The 16,744-nt window shown below is 36.6% G+C and overlaps 1 protein-coding gene across 2 annotated transcripts in view; it reads right to left on the bottom strand.

Moving 5' to 3' along the window:
- Window positions 1-16,744, bottom strand: part of NRIP1 (nuclear receptor interacting protein 1) — a 77,726-nt gene that overhangs the window by 45,223 nt on the left and 15,759 nt on the right. Inside the window, exon 2 of one of the 2 annotated variants that reach the window (XM_014589800.2) lies at window positions 2,661-2,783. The exons of the other annotated variant lie outside the window; for it this stretch is intronic. The gene's annotated coding sequence lies outside the window, so the exon portion shown is untranslated. The remainder of the gene's footprint in view (window positions 1-2,660; window positions 2,784-16,744) is intronic. 2 annotated transcript variants of the gene reach the window in all.

The following is a 16,744-nucleotide window of genomic DNA, read 5'->3' as shown; positions in this document are numbered from 1 at the left end:
CCTGCTGAAAACTTGGTGAAGTTTAAACACTTTTTACAAAGTGTTATTTCTTATGCTACTTTCGCGAGTGTCCTATGAAGTTGGGGGAAGGCATTCCATATGTACATAGCCTACTTGACCAACCTGATAGTTCAACCTCTCAGAAACAGCCAAATCAAAGGCCATTTCTGCATCTTTACAAAAGATACACACATTTCAATGGCTGACATAAAATTTTCATCCTCAAGACAGCTCTTAAAATAATCATTAACATTAAGTCAAACTAGGAAAAACGTATAATAACTCTTTATAGTTTAGAATCACGACATATAACAATAATAATTCCAGTTAGTGGGGAAAATAGTATGTTTGACCATGGGACTCTCATTAAAAAAAGGAAGAACTATTTAACGAAGTATGTTTTTGAAAACACAAAATTACATGCTCATTTAGAAATCTTGAAACATCCTAATCATAGGTAAAAAAATTTTTTTTAAATCAATACTAATAATCCATTTTTGTATTCAAAGTTGTTCACTGTGCATTATAAATAATTTTCTATTGATTAAATGTATGATCAGTTATCTCATTATAACCATGATACTATTTTTGTATCACTGTTATCAAAATTAGCTAGTAAATGTTATGCACTGAGATGAATAGAGCACAGAAAACATGGAGTCCTACAAGTACAAGAAAGGGTGAATTTGTGTTGTCCCTTACTATAATGGAATGACTGCCTTTCTTTCAAAAGAGGGAGCTAACAAGTGAGCATGGGAAATGTAGTCTAAGACACTAAAAAGCTTTATGGACATTTCATGCTCCATTTGGCCCATAATATTCGATTAATAGAATTCTTTTCTTTTTTCTTTCCAATAGTCCTCTTTAGACTTTCATTCAAAAGGATATTAGTATACTCAGAAAAATATTACATGACTGGGCTGTTAGTAAGACCGCATGTAAAAGTATACTAAAATCTCAGAACTACATTATTTCAGAGTCTTCACCTGGTCAAACACTAGTTTCTACAGTCACACACCACATTCGCTTTTTGGAGAGACAATTCACTGGCTAATGAAGGACTACTGAAAAGACATTATATGTTTTGCCCAGCATCTCCAAAGCTTATTTGACCATGCGATCCTCACTCAAAAAAATAAAGAACTGGTTAGCAAAATGTTTTTGAAAACATACAGCTTCACATACTCAATTTAAAATACTGGAACATCTTAATTATAAGTAAAAGATACTTATAAAAACTTATCATCTTTTGTTTTCAAAATTGTTTGCTGTGCATTCTAAATAATTTTGTTTTTAATCTGGAAGAAAGAGCTAAACTTCATAATGTTCTAAGAACAACTTCTTGGCTATGTATATTTACCGGATGCTATCTACGACTTATCTAATTGTCAGAGTGATTGTTGCTTACTGTTCTGGTTACTTGGGAAAACAAGGGTGCTGACAAATTAAAGACAAACTAATTATTACATCATGGGGGTCACAGGAATATGAACGGTTATGTTTTTTTCCTCAAAATTACAAGTTGAGAGAGAGGGTTCAATATCTACTATATTTCATCAAAGATAAAGGTAAACTTCAGTCTTTTTAAAAAAATACTATTTTTCAAGATTTCCTTGGTGAAATTATAAAGAAAGATAAGCACTTAAGTAAGCAAGCAAGATTAAAACGACTTCATCATTAGGTTTTCTGAATATAATCAGAATATTAAAGACAAAGGAGTTAGTATTATCACTGTGACAATCAGATTCTGCCTACAGGTAAAGAACAAATTTGGTTCAAAGTTGCTTGCCCTTTTTCAAACATTATGGTCAACTAAAACGCTGTCAATTTGAGACTGCTCTATCTGCTTTTTCTCCTGATGGTGTTTTCAGTTACCTACATGAAAGTAAAATCTTTACAACTAATTATGAGCACAATAATCAATTACTGTGCCTTTTCCCAGTTATTAGGATTGTGTATCTCTAGGAATTTGCAGTCTAAAGTCCAACGGCTTAAGACATGTACATTTTGCTTAGGTTGTGGCACGGCAACACGTGACTCTAAACAGAATTACCCACTCAACTTTCAGACTTTCAACTTCCATTGTACTGCCACCTACTTGTGTTAATTTAATACAATTGTTTTTCTTTTCTCAGAAATGCTTTGAAAGAGGCAATCATTTCACATAATTCCAAAAGTAATTGCTGACCTATATTATAATAAACCCAGAGCATCAAACATGCTTCTATTCGTCCTCAAGAAAAAGCAGTTAACATTTGATCTGAAATCGAAGTGCCATGTCAGGTTTTATATTAACTGTCCATTTTCTACTGGTTTTTCATAAACACAGATTAAGTTTCATTAACACACATACTTCTCTCAAGCTTTTCTGTCTCTCTGCAGAAGTAATCTGAACACGGAATCTTCAAGGTATTTTTCTTCTTGTGGTATTTTATCTAACTGTTAAGTTACATTTACCTACATTTATTCTTTTTGTAAATTCCTTAAAGGTTGGACTATATCATATTCATTATAAACAGACTGCCTAATAAAATAGTTTATACATATAAAATACATAATACACAGTGGGTGTGTATAAGTTAATTTATATCTGAGAAAGAAATGAAATATATTGAAGTAATAATGATTAAGCCTTAAGAACTCAGAAAAAATATTCTCACCACTCGCTTCCTGGTTTGAGCCTCTGCTTTCTGAGAAGGAAAATTGAGAAGGCTGTTGGAAAGTAGCTCTGATGTCATCTAGAGTCTTCAGATTCCCCGGTCCTCCTTCAGTCAAGTGTGCATCTTAAGGAGAGAAAAAAGATCGTTTGGCACCTATTCTAAATTAAAATATGGAATATCTTCTGTGAATCCTAAACTTACCCCAGTACCTTCTCTTGCTCAAGTTCAATAAAGAACTAGTTATTTGACAAAGAATATAAATTGTTTATGATAACTAACTCATTAAAGAAAGCCATCTATCCTTGGTTTCCAGATAAGATCGGGTTGTCAGGAAAGTCATGAGGCATTTTTACATAAAAAACACAGTAATATGTCATGACTTTCCCAATGACCTAATACATTTACTTAACTGGTAAAAGTAGATGCTTCGACAAAATAAACTGGCAAAAATGTTTATAGTTGCTAGGGTGTGCTTATGAACCTCTATTAATTTTAAATTTCTTAAGTGCTCTGGCAATTTCATTCAGTTAAGTAACATTCCAAGAATTCTAAACACTCCTAAAGGTGTATTTCCAAAAAAAAGAAGAAAAACAAAAAGGAAGAACAACTAGAGTTGTTCTCATATAAGACATTTTCAAAATAAAACTACGTAGTACAAGTCAGGTAATAAACACCAACTGTCTTATGACCATGCAAGCAAAGACTTATATACCAATGTACAAACCAGATTTATTCTTAACAGCCAAAAACACAAATGCTCATCAATAGATGAATGAATTATAATATATCCATACAATATAACTGCATCCATACAATGTAATTTTATTACTCAGTAACAGTAGAATCCGGTGTTGATATATATAGTAATAAACAGGGATGAATTTCAAAATAATAATTCTGAGTGCAAGAACTCAAACAAAAAGAAACCTACTGTGGGTGATATTATTTGAATAAAATTATAGAAGATGCAAATTGATCTACTGTGAAGAAAACAGATCAGTGGGGTTACCTGGGGAAGGAGGCTGGAGAAGGGAGGGATTGGAAACCAGTGTTATCTTAATAGTGGTGGTGGTTTTAAGGGTTTACACATATATCAACATTTCTCAAACAGCACAATTTAAATATGCGCAAGTTTATTATACATCAATTACATCTAAGTAAGTCTGGGAAAAAAAAAGCAAATGTCTTGAAATGCTATTAAGTATTTTGATGCAGCAATTTCAGGCCTAGGGAAAAGTTTTTCTCCCAAAGAAAGACAAAAACAAAAACAAACCACAAAGGATGTGTACAAATATTTAGCCATAAGGATATTTACTATATATATTACTTTCTGTTTTTTTAAGTTATTTTTGTTGTTGTTGTTGTAGAGAGCATGTGCTTTGGGGAGAGACTGAGAATGAGAAAGTGAGAAGTCACTTACCCCCTTCCCCCCCCAGGAAGGGGTGGCCACATCTCAATTTCTTCTCCTCCTTTCTCCTCTCAGGATTTTGGGCACACATTTACACCCTCCAGCATGAGTTTCAAGCCACCAGGGGCAGGCCTTGAACCACAGTTGGCCATGTGGGAGTCTAGTGCCTCAACCACCATACCATACCACCACCTCAACCACCACCTGGCCCCTATATATATTATTTTTAATAGAAAAATTAATTGAAATAGCCATTAAGTAACACATTTTTTAAAAAACTGGAACAATTGGGACCAGCAGTTAGCATAATGGCTATGTTGCTGGACTCCCACGTGGTCTACTGTGCGCGGTTCGCGTCCCAGACCCGGTGGCTTAAAACTCACGCCGGGCGTGTGTGCATGCATGCCCAAAATCCCGAGAGGAGAATGGAGGAGAAGGGATTGCGGCATGGCCATCCCCCCTGGGGGGTGATTTCTCACTTTCTGTCTCTCTGTCTCTGTCTGTCTGGCAAGTACATTCGCCCTATAGCAAAAACCTCTCAAAAAAAAAAAAAATACTGGAACAAGTTAAATAAATAACTTATGGTATATTACAGCATAATATGACTAGCCATTAAAATAGGAATTTTAATTAATCCCCACCTTCAGAGATATACCCAAGGCAATACCTTCTTGCTTCTTGGCAACATTGCTTATCAAACCTGTGTTTTAGATCTCAATAGTTCAATTTTTGGCCATATTTCTTTCCTTTTTGAAAAAAAAAAAAAAAAAATTACCTTTTATTTTCAAGTTGGAACAAGAAAGTAATCATCACGGGAACCGGCAGTTAGCGTAATGGCTATGTCGCTGGACTCCCACGTAGTCGACCGCGGTTCGTGTCCCGGACCTGGTGGCTTAAAACTCACGCCGGGCGTGTGTGCATGCATGCCCAAAATCCCGAGAGGAGAATGGAGGAGAAGGGATTGCGGCATGACCATCCCCCCTGGGGGGTGATTTCTCACTTTCTGTCTCTCTGTCTCTGTCTGTCTGGCGAGCACACGCGCCCTATAGCAAAAACCTCTCCAAAAAAAAAAAAAAGTAATCATCACTATATTAAAGTCTGCAACTATACGTGAAATTCAAAAAGTTTGTGGAAAAATGGAATAAACGTACAAGTTGACTTTGGTTCAAAAAAATGTGAAGTCCATTCCATGCCTAGTTTTTTCAGAATACACATTTTCCCATAAACTTTCTGAAGACCCTCATATGGCCCAGTCGCAGTGGGCAGGTAGCAAGGTGCCAACGTGTGACACTGGAGCTATATGGGAAGGTCCAGGGTCGGGCTCTCAGGTAAACCTGAAAATGCAGGACATGCCACCATATTGGCTGGCTGAAAGGCTGGGGAAAAACTGTGGCCTATCCAGACTGCCAGGGGTCCCTGTCTGTGGTATAGCGATTAAAGTGCTGGACTCTCACGTGGCCAACTGCTGTTCAAGTTCCAGACCGGGCGGCTTAAATATCACGCTAGGAACCTGTGAGTACATGAGTGTCCATCCCTCCTGGAGGGTGATTTCTTATTTTCCCTCTCTCTGTCTCACTCCCCACAACTACACACATCCTATGACCAAAAATCTAAAAATGTAACAAAACAAAACAATCTTTGGGGTTAAATCTATCTGAATATAGACACACACACAAGAAAGAGTTCCCAAACAGACATATTCTATGATGAAAACTCCAACCCCTGATAAGAGTGAAAATAACTTTAAAGAAACATCAACAAGTTGTTCAATATGCTGAGGATGAATATTGCTGAGGATGCCTTGAGATGAAAAGAACACCATGCTCCTACTCTGTCCCACTTGTGAGGATCCCAAGAAGTTAACAGGTATCCATAGCTAACACGTATGGCACTTCTTATGCCTCAAACACAATGCTAAGTCTTTTACATACATGACCCTTTAAAAATAAAATCCATGAGGTGGCTATCACTAACAACAATTTTTAGGTAAGAAACTTAAGGTGAGTTTACGTTACCTCAAATCACAAAGTGAAACAGAGGGTGAGAGCAGGCATTTGCCATGTAAGGAGTTAATATAATCCAAGCCTGGGACCAGCAGGTGATGAGGTAGTTAAGGCTCTAGATTCCCACATGGCTGACCACAGTTGGAGGCCTGGACCTGATGACTTGAAAAATCACACCGTGTATGCATTCTCGCCCAAAATCGCAAGAGGAGAACGGAAGAGAGTGACTGTGATGTGGCCATCCCCTCTGGGGGGGTGATTTCTCACTTTTTTCTCTTTCTCACTCTGACTGTCTCTGGTGAACACATGTGCCCAATGGCAAAAAAAAAATAAAAAAATAAAAAAAAAAATCCAAGCCTACAGTTTGTGCCTGGTAATTTGCCACACTCTAGAGTTATTTATTTTAATAGCTGGTCTCTGTGAAAGCACTGTTACATTCCTTTTGAGCTAAATATGTGACCACATGAAAGGTAAAATAATATTTTTTTAAATTTATTCATTCGTTTATTTTTAGTTTGACCAGAGAGATACAGACCGAGAAAGACGGAAAGTGAGAAAGCAAGCCACCAAGGTCCAGGACTTGAACCATGGTCGGCCATGTGGGAGTGTCTAGCACCTTAATCACCACACCACCTGCTGGTCCCAGTAAAATATTTGAACAATAAAAATTAATAAAAAATAATATAGAATTACACTGTAATATAGAATTACACTACTCTCACAAACTGGTATTAGGTTTGCTTTAACAAATTGGTAAATCAGCCTTAAACTCAAGTAAAAAAATTGAATGCATTAAATGTGTTTTAAATTATGACAATGGGAAATACGTTAAGTAATCCAAAAATGTTTAAGGAACTTTATCATAATTGTGTTATGGAATATTATGCAATAATTAAATTACATGTTTCCAAAGAGTATTTAATGACATGGTAAAAAGATCAGAACATGATGCTTAGAAAGAAGATACTATTCATTTGAGTTGAAGAAATATCCAAACAAACTAGAAGGCTAGGCCCTATACTAAACGCTGGCATTACAACATAAACACAGCCCCTACGGGAAAAAGAAGAAACAGGAAAACAGAAAATAAATAATACTGAGGAGTTCAAAGAAAGCAAGAAGTTGGGAGGGAGTTATTCTACATTAAGTGATAAGGAAAAATTTCTCCGAGGAAATGACATTTAAGCTGATACTGAAATAACCCAAAGGCCCTAGTCATACAGAGAATAAAGTGAAGAGAATTTCAACAGGAAGAATGGTCATGGCAAAAGGCCATGAAACATAAAAGATAACCAAGTAGGTTACAATAAACAAGTTAGGAAATTGTAAGAAATGAGGTCGGAGTAATGGCCATAAAAATATGATCTCAAATTTCTTTTTCAAAATAGTGGTTACTACACAATATATATGCACACAAAATCCTGGAAGAGACCATGATGCTCACACTGATTAATTCTAGATGGCAGGAAAAGAAGTTTGGGGTTCTTTACTCCTAATATTTTCCACATATTCTGAAGGTAAGCTGTATAAATATTGCAAAGAGAAGAAAGATCGCTAGAACTTCCAGTCTGGGGCTTAACAGAAGTGGTGAAAGAAGACATCCATGCTTTGTCCTCAGATGTTAAAGGAAAAACATTCAGCATTTCACTGTTAATTATGATATTGGCTATAGGTTCTTCTTTTTTTGGAGAGATTTTCGCTATAGGGCACGTGCACTCGCCAAAAAGACAGAGAGAGAGGGAGAAAAGAGACAGAAAGCAAGAAACCACCACCCCCACCCCCCCAGGAGGAATGGTCATGCCACAATCCCTTCTCTTCCATTCTCCTCTTAGGATCTTGAGCACGCACGCATACATGCCCAGCGTCAGTGTAAGCCACCGGGTCCAGGACTCGAAATGCGGTCAACTACATGGGAGTCCAGCGACATAGCCATTACGACAACTGCTGGTCCCAAGCTATAGGTTTTTCATTCCCTTCCATGCATAGTTTTTGAGCTTGTAGCTTGTTCATTTGCTTTAACCACTATTGTGTAGGATTTTGTCAAATGCTTTTTTTGTGTGTATCTGTTTAATCATGTGGGTTTTGCCTTTTAATGACATGTAAGATTATTCTATTAAAAATACATTATTTTTTCAATGTTAAAATAACCCATCCATTCTAAGTGCCTCCAACTAACATCGTACTAGTGGTAAAATACTAAATGCTCACTACCCTATCTCACCCAACTGAAAAAAAGGCAAAGATGTCTGAGGTCTTCTCAGTGCAATAAAGCAAGAAATATAAAGACAAATAGATTGGAAAAGACATTAAAATTATCCTTATATGCAGGTGACATGATCTTGTGTGTTGACAATCCTAAGGGATCTACAAAAAAATTACTAATATTAATAAGAAAGTTTGTATATAAAGGTATATGAAAAGATCTATAAACAAAAATCAAATACATTTATTAGTACTACCACCAATCCCAAAATGAATTCCATTCACCCATAATAGTAGTAAACAAAACAAAACAAAAAAATAGTAGTAAACAGAATAAAAGATTAAGGAATAAACGTGACAGGGCCAGCAGGTGGTGTAGTGGTTAAGGCACTGGACTTCTATATGGCCAATGGCGGTTTGAGTCCCACCAGACGGCCTGCTTTCTCACCTCCCCTTTCTCTCTCTTTCTCTCTTTCTGTCTCTATCTGGTGAGCACACAAGCCCTATAGCAAATTAAATAATAATAATAATAAATAAAATTAAGTAAATAATTATTTTTTATAAAAACAATGTGACAAAACTACAAAAACAAATAGTTTGAGTAAAACTGTAAAACATCCTTGAGAGATAGTAAAAAAGTTCTACGTGAAAATATATTCCATGATCTTTGTTTACCGGAGCAAAAACTGAATTGATTGGTAGATTCAATATTGCTAGGATGTCAATTTTCCTCAAACTGATCTACCAATTTCCATAATAATTGTTTGTAGAAATTTGTCCTAAGGTATATACGCAAGTATAAAAAAACCAACAATGTCCAAAAGAATTTTTAATGAAACATAAAAACTGAAAGTGTCAGAACTTAAAGCAACCTATTTTGAAAATTTACTATAAACCTATATAGTAACCAACATAGTGTGGTGCCGACATAGAGAATCCAAAATAAAGGTTCACATTTATGAGCATTTGATTTTCAACAAATGTGCCACAAGAATAAGAATAGTCTTTTCAATAAATGGTGCTGGAACACTCAGATATCCACACACAAAAACAAACATATATATATAAGTATAAACCTTTACCTCACAACATAAAAAAAATAACTCAAAATGGGTCATAGTCTGAATTATAAAAAGTAAAACAAATCTATTAGAAGAAAGAATAAGAGAAAATCTTGTGATGTCAGGAAAATATTTAAGTTAGGAAGATACCTTAACCATGACCAATAAAAGCACGATTTAAAAAAAAAAAACTGAAAAAGTAAAGTTTATCATATTCTTCAAAAGAAACCAGTTAAATTAAAACATAAGCTCCAGAATGGGAGAAAATATTTATAAATCATACATGATAAAGAAATAGTACCTATACTGAAACCATTAGAAATCAAGAATAAAAAGATAAACCAACCAATTTTTAAAAATATATTAAACAGAGACTAGCAGTTGGCTTAACGACTATGTTGCTGGACTTCCATGTAGTTGACCGTGGTTTGAGTCCTGGACCAGGTGGCTTAAACTCACATCGGGCACGTGTGAGTGCGTGTCCAAGATCCCGAGCAGAGAATGGAGAAGGGATTGTGGTGTGGCCATCCCCGCTGGGGGGTGATCTCTTGCTTTCTGTCTCTCTGTCTCTGTCTTTTCTGGCGAGCGCATGTGCCCTATAGCAAAAACCTCTTTAAAAAACAAAAAAGGTTAAACAAGGCTGGGCACAGCAGTGTGTTCCTGTACTCCTCGTGACTTGGAGGCAGAGAAGGAGGGTTTTGAGCTTGAAGACATCCTGGATATCACAGAAAGACCTAGGACACAAGCCTGTGGTCTCAGCTACTCAGGAGTCTGAGGCAGGAGGATCCAACACAGCAAGACATAGTATTTTAAAGAACAGTAAACAAACAAAAAAGCAAAAACTAAAGATGTAACGGTACTTTATTGAAGAAGACACAACATGCTTAGCAAACATACAATTAGGTGCTCATCATCATTACCCATTGAAGAATGAGATTCCACTACATACTAGGATACTACAACTTTTTTTTTTAAAAAGACTGAAAAATATCAAAGACTGGGAAGTACAGGGAGAAATTGGAAAACAGTTTGGCATCTTAAAATGTAAAACACACACACATACATTAAGTATACACCTGCAATGTCCCAACAATTTCACACCTGGGTACCTAAATAAGAAAAATGAAAATGTATGTCCATACAAAGAATATATGTAAAGGTGACATCAGCAGCAATCATAAAAAGCCAAAAATTGCACACAATCCAAATAGCCATCAAATTGTAATGATAAACATAAAGTGGTACCTGATGCCAGTAGGTGGCATAGTGGTTAAGACACTAGTCTCCCATGTGGCTGACTACGGTTCAAGTTCCAGACCAGGTGGATTGCTTTCTCATCTTCCCTTTCTCTCTGTTGCTCTCCGGTGAATTAAAAAAAAAAAATTAATAATAACAATAAATAAAATTAAATAATTCTCTAAAATAAAAGCAAAGTCGTAACCCAAAAACACATTTTAAAAATAAACTAGTTGGGGGGGCCAGCAAGTGGCATGATGGTTAAAGGCGCTGGACTCCCTCATGGCCAACCACGGTTCAAGTCTCGGACCTGATGGCTTGCTTTCTCACTTCCTATCTCTCTCTCTCTGTCTCTCTCTGATCAAACTGGAAAATAATAATGATAATAATAAAAAATAAAGTTAAATAAAATAATTTTAATTAAAAAAATAAAATAAAAAATAAATAAACTAGTGGGACCAGCAGGTGGCGTGGTGGTTAAGGCACTGCACACTCCGACATGGCCAACCATAATTCGAGTACCGGACCTGGCGGCTTACTTTCTCACTTTCTCCCTCTCTCTCTGTGTCACTTTCTGGTCAAATTAAAATAAATTAATTAATTAAAATGAATAAACTAGTAATTCAGAGAACAAGGATGTACCTCAGAAGGAATGTTTGCTGCAAGAAGCTAAAATACAAAAGACAGCTGTAATGTATGATCTAATTTACATAGGAAATGTCTAGAAAAGCTAAATTGTAGGTAGAGAAAGCTAATTACCTCCTAGAGCAGGAGACAGGAGCAAAGATTGCTAATGGGTATAGAGGAGCTCTTTGGATTGATAAAAATGTTCTAAATCTGGACTGTGGTGATGGTTGTACATCTGAATAAACTGACTCAAAATCATCAAACTGAACATTTACAGCGAAAGGAATGCAAGAACAGGATGCAGACAGTCAGGGACTGCAAAGGCCAATGTTGGTGCTGGCAAAAAGTCGAAGGAGAAAAGATTCTGCAAAGACTATCTGCGGTGATTATGCGGATTTTTCATGATAGGATTAATAAACTAAAAAACTTTCATGTGGGGAAAAAAAAAAGAAAAGGGATGTTTACAGATTCAAAGTATTGCCACTAAATAATTATTAATTATAGAGAGAAATGAGTAATTTCATAGTAAAAAGCTGGTAGACCCACTTTAGTTGGGTAATCCAAGTGACCATCCATAGCAACTCATCAAAATGAAATTGTGTGCTGATAAAAGGCAGAGAAGACACAACATTACTTCTGTGACATAGCTGCCGACTACTCATAACACAGATCTAATCATAAGGAAATAGCAGATAACCCTGAAGATAACAATTGGCCTATATATACAGTCTTCAAAAGAGCCAATGTCTTCAAAGTCAAATGGAAAGTAAAGAACTGTTTCAGACTAAATGAGACTAAAAAGATGTGACACGTTAAAACTCAAGGTGTGATTCTAAACTGAATCCTTTGGCTACAATGGACGTTACTGGGACAACTTGGAAACCTGAATGAGATCTGAGGGTTAAAGAGTAGTTAGGTAGGGGCCAGCAAGAAATGTAGTGATTAAGATACTGGACTTGCACATGGCTGACCACTGTTTGAGTCCCGGACTCGGCAACTTGAAACTCATGCTGGGAAACTGTGCCTGCGTGTCCAAAGTCCCGAAAAGAGAATGGAAAAGGGACTGCAGTGAGGCCATCCCCTCTGGGGATGCTTTTTCTCTGTCTCTCTGGCAAAAAGCATGTGGCCTGTAGTCAAAATCTCTCAAAAAAAAAAAAAAAAAAAAAAAAAAAAAAAAAAAAGAGAGCAGTGAGGTACAATCATTTCATGGTTTTGTTGTGACTTACAGGACAATGTCCTTTTTCTTCATAGGAAACAGAAACTTGTTTATTCATAGGTGATGAGGAATCAAAACCTTTAGAGAAGAAACTTCCCCCCATATGTATCTGTAACTTTTTTGTATCTGTTATTTTAAAATTAAAAACATTAAAACATAAATGTAGCTAATACACAATTTTAAGTATATACAAACCAAAAGACATGAAAAATTATCTCATGAAAGACTATACCTATTATGAATAATCACACAAAAATATATTCAACCTCACTAGCCATCATAGAAGAGCAAGTTAAGACCACAACGACATGCTATTTTGCATCCACTCAATTGGGAATAGTTAAGAAGCCTGACAATTCCAAGACCTGGCAATGATATGGCTCAATGGATGCTTCTGATGCATCACTAGAAAAACATGAACTCATCCTGAGACTCTGCGAAACGTCTCATTACTTCATGGACTTGAACCTTCCCTACAATTCTAGTCTTGCGCATGTGCATGAGAACACTCATGAACGAACGCTGACGGCAGCAATGCTTGTAAGTTAAGTTCTTACTCCATGTTTGGAGATAGGCTCCTGGAAGACCATTTTAGTACTTGCCTCATAATTCAAATACATGCCTATTTACACCAAGTGTTATACAATAAAAAGAAAAATAGCTGCTATATTGTGGCAAATCAGAGCTTTACTTTGATAAAAATCTTTATTTACATAATATCTTAATCATTTTTCACACATGAACAAATGCCAACTGCTCGGCAACAGATTTTCTTTACTCCCTTTTTGTAAAAACAAAAACACGAGTGTATGAAAAGATACACTCAAAATAACTTGAAAGCACACTTGGAGATAAAAACGTATAGCTTGATCAATCAAAGAATGAGGTTAATTTTTATCTAACATCACTCTATTCTCAAATAAAAGTAACATAAGTGTTTACTTAGTTACTGAAAACTTCAGAGATGTCTCAGGGGAGATGGTCATTTTACAGAATTACTTAACATGAAAAATCAGATACACTGGAGCAATTCAATACATCTCAGAGTCTTAAAAACCTAAATAATCCTCCAAATCTAATGTCTCTAGTTAGTTAGTTAGGCTATTAGTCATCTAGTCACCATGATTGGCCAAAAGTATGATGAGAAATGCCTAATACATTTTAAAGAGCAAAATTCCTTTAGCCAATAAATAGTCCCTTATACTGATTATATAGTATTTTTATCAGAGTAAACAGCTACAATTCAATTTTCTCAACAACCTTGCATTATAGGTATGGCATATATTATTAAGCAATAATATATTTTTTAAAGTGTTTTAAATGTCAGAAGTGTTCTAAATTAAGTTTTCTACATAAGTATTGCCTGTGTACCTACCATGCAAAGGTACTTTACAAGGTGTTCTTACCTTTTCATTTAATGCACACAGACGGAACATCTTAGTGATGTGTTATAGTCTTGCAACTTTTTTTTTTTTTTGAGAGGTTTTGCTATAGGGCACGTGCGCTCGCCAGACAGACAGAGACATAGAGACAGAAAGCGAGAAATCACCCCCCAGGGGGAATGGTCACGCCGCCGCAATCCCTTCTCCTCCATTCTCCCCTCAGGATCTTGGGCACGCACGCACACGCGCCCAGCGTGAGTTTTAAGTCACCGGGTCCAGGATGTGAACCGCGGTCGACTACGTGGGAGTCCAATGACATAGCCATTACGCTAACTGCTGGTTCCCAAGTCTTGCAACTCTTAACCCTTAAGAAATAACCTGGACTAATTCCTCTTCCAAAAAAACATATTTGTAGTACATCTCTTTTTTGTGTATTTCACAAGGTTTAAGGCTTCAAAAATAATGTATTGATTCAAAGAATATTTCATGTAATTTTATGAAATTTTTATGTAAATTTTATATAATTTAATGTAAATTTTAAGACTACAATAAAATAGGTACTAAACTTATGTTCAGTGTATACATGTTTCTTTAATTACTCCATTTTAAAATTACTTCCATTATTTCCCTGCATTTGATCAATGGAACATAAAATATTCCCCTATACAACACTTGATTTCTCAATTTCCTATTTTTTCTTCATTGTTATTTTTTATTTTATTTTATTTTAAAAGTCATTTCCTATTAATGGCAAAGTTTTGTAACAGTCCATCTTTTGAAAAACACTTCTATAAACAACTGCTTGACATCTCCATCTGGATGTCTGCTAGCATCTCCAATTTAGCAAGTCAGTAACTAAATACTATAAGCGTCTCTATTTTTTTGTATTTTGCCAGTGGGCATATATACTCTAGAGAGGGAGTGAGAAAGCACCCCCTGAGGAAATAGCCACAATCCCTTCTCCTCAATTTCTCCCTCCTTTTCGGATTTTGGGCATGTGGATGCACATGCGTATACAAACACACACACACACACACACACACACACACACACACACAGCATGTCTCTCAAGCTGCTGGGTTTGGGACTTATCTAGCTACTTTAACAATCACAACATAAAGTAGCCCACATGTCAAATTTAACATGCCAGTAACTGATGCCCTGTTCTTTTTAATCTCATATGATATCACATCTATTCTTTCCTTTTTTTTTTTTTGAGAGGTTTTTGCTATAGGGCGCGTGCGCTCGCCAGACAGACTGAGATAGGTAGAGAAACAGAAAGCGAAAAATCACCCCCAGGGGGGATGGTCACACCGCAATCCCTTCTCCTCCATTCTCCTCTTGGAATCTTGGGCACGCACGCACACGCGCCCAGCGTGAGTTTTAAGCCACCAGGTCTGGGACGCGAACCATGGTCGACTACATGGGAGTCCAGTGACATAGCCATTACACTAACTGCTGGTCCCTATTCTTTCAATTTTTTCAGAACCAAATTTGGAATGCCATCCCAGATGCCTTTCTCCCTCTTATATCACATAGTCAATTAGTCAGCAAATTCTGTGGGCTTTACTATGGAACTATCCAGAATCTACCTACTTCTTACTGTCCCCTAGTCAAGTCATTTTCATCTCTCCTGGATTATGACAATAGCCTCTCAACTGGTTTCCTTGCTCCTATTCTTAATGCACTTTTGGTCTACTTAACTGCCAAAGTGATTCTGTTAAAATGGTACACTGGGTTCCTTTTCTCCTCAAAACCGTCAAGTGGCTTCCCCTTCCCACCTCATCTCCTCTGACTCTCCCTCACTCATCCCACTTAAGCCACAGGGCCTTTGAATGGAAAAAATAGCAGGGGAAGACGGTCATCTCGCAACCATGAAGAGTGACATCTCCAGACACTTAAGATGGCAGAATAAAAAGATGAAAACCACCATATGGGTTCTTAAAAAGATCACGAGGACCAGTAGATGGTATAGTGGTTATGTCGCTGGACTCCCCTGTAGTCAACTGTAGTTTGAGTCCTAGACCCGGTGAGACTCACACCAGGTGTGTGTGCAAGTGTGACCAAAAAACCCTGATAGGAGAATGGAAGAGAAGGTGCTGTGGTGTGGCCATGCCCCCTGGTGTGTGTGCGTGTGTGTGTGTGTGTGTGGTTTCTTGTTTTCTGTCTCTCTGTCTTTCTGTATCTCTCCAGCAAGTGCATATGTCTTATAGCAAAAAACTCTGTCTAAAAAAAAAAAAAAAAAAAAAAGATCATCATGACAACTATTTAACTGCTCATGCTACAAACTTCCTTGCAGGTGAAAAGATATTCTTCTTACTGTTTAAGCTACTTTTAGAAAGGTCTTATATTACTTGCATCTTAATTAACATAGAAAAATTTCAGTTATTCATAGTTTCCTGTAATGTGTCAAGTCAAACCAAAATGAAGATGAATTCATTCGCTGGTGGGAAGTCAGATGTTTCTTCCTCAATATAACTTATTATTTTCTCATAGGAATTATGTTAAAAACAGTGTGTCTGCTCTAAATGAAGAACTTCAAATAAACATATGACCAAAGTAAAGAAAATTCAAATATAGAGCTTCACAATAATATAAATGGGGGCCAGCTCATGGCCTGGTGTTTGGGGTGGCTGGATCCCACATAGGTGACCACGTGGTTGAGTCCCAAACCCAGCAGCTTGAAAGACACAGCGGGCACATGTGCATGTGTGGCCAAAATCTTAAAAGGAGGGAGAAATTGAGAATGGTTTGCAGCATTACCATGCCCCGGGGAGGAAGTGCTTTCTCTGTTTCCCTTTCTCTCTGTCTCTCTCCAGGGAAGACATGTCCTCTAGCAAAATTAAAAACTAAATTCATTTTTAAAACACAAATAATAAAATTATGCTCCAAAATACTATATGCCTAACAAAGTTTTACAAATAATAAGTGCTCTTCCAAAGGGGGGGG

The sequence above is a fragment of the Tupaia chinensis genome, unplaced genomic scaffold, assembly GCF_000334495.1.
Source record: "Tupaia chinensis unplaced genomic scaffold, TupChi_1.0 Scaffold000382_1, whole genome shotgun sequence".
Lineage (NCBI taxonomy): Eukaryota > Metazoa > Chordata > Mammalia > Scandentia > Tupaiidae > Tupaia > Tupaia belangeri.
This window is presented reverse-complemented; position numbering and strand designations above follow the sequence as displayed.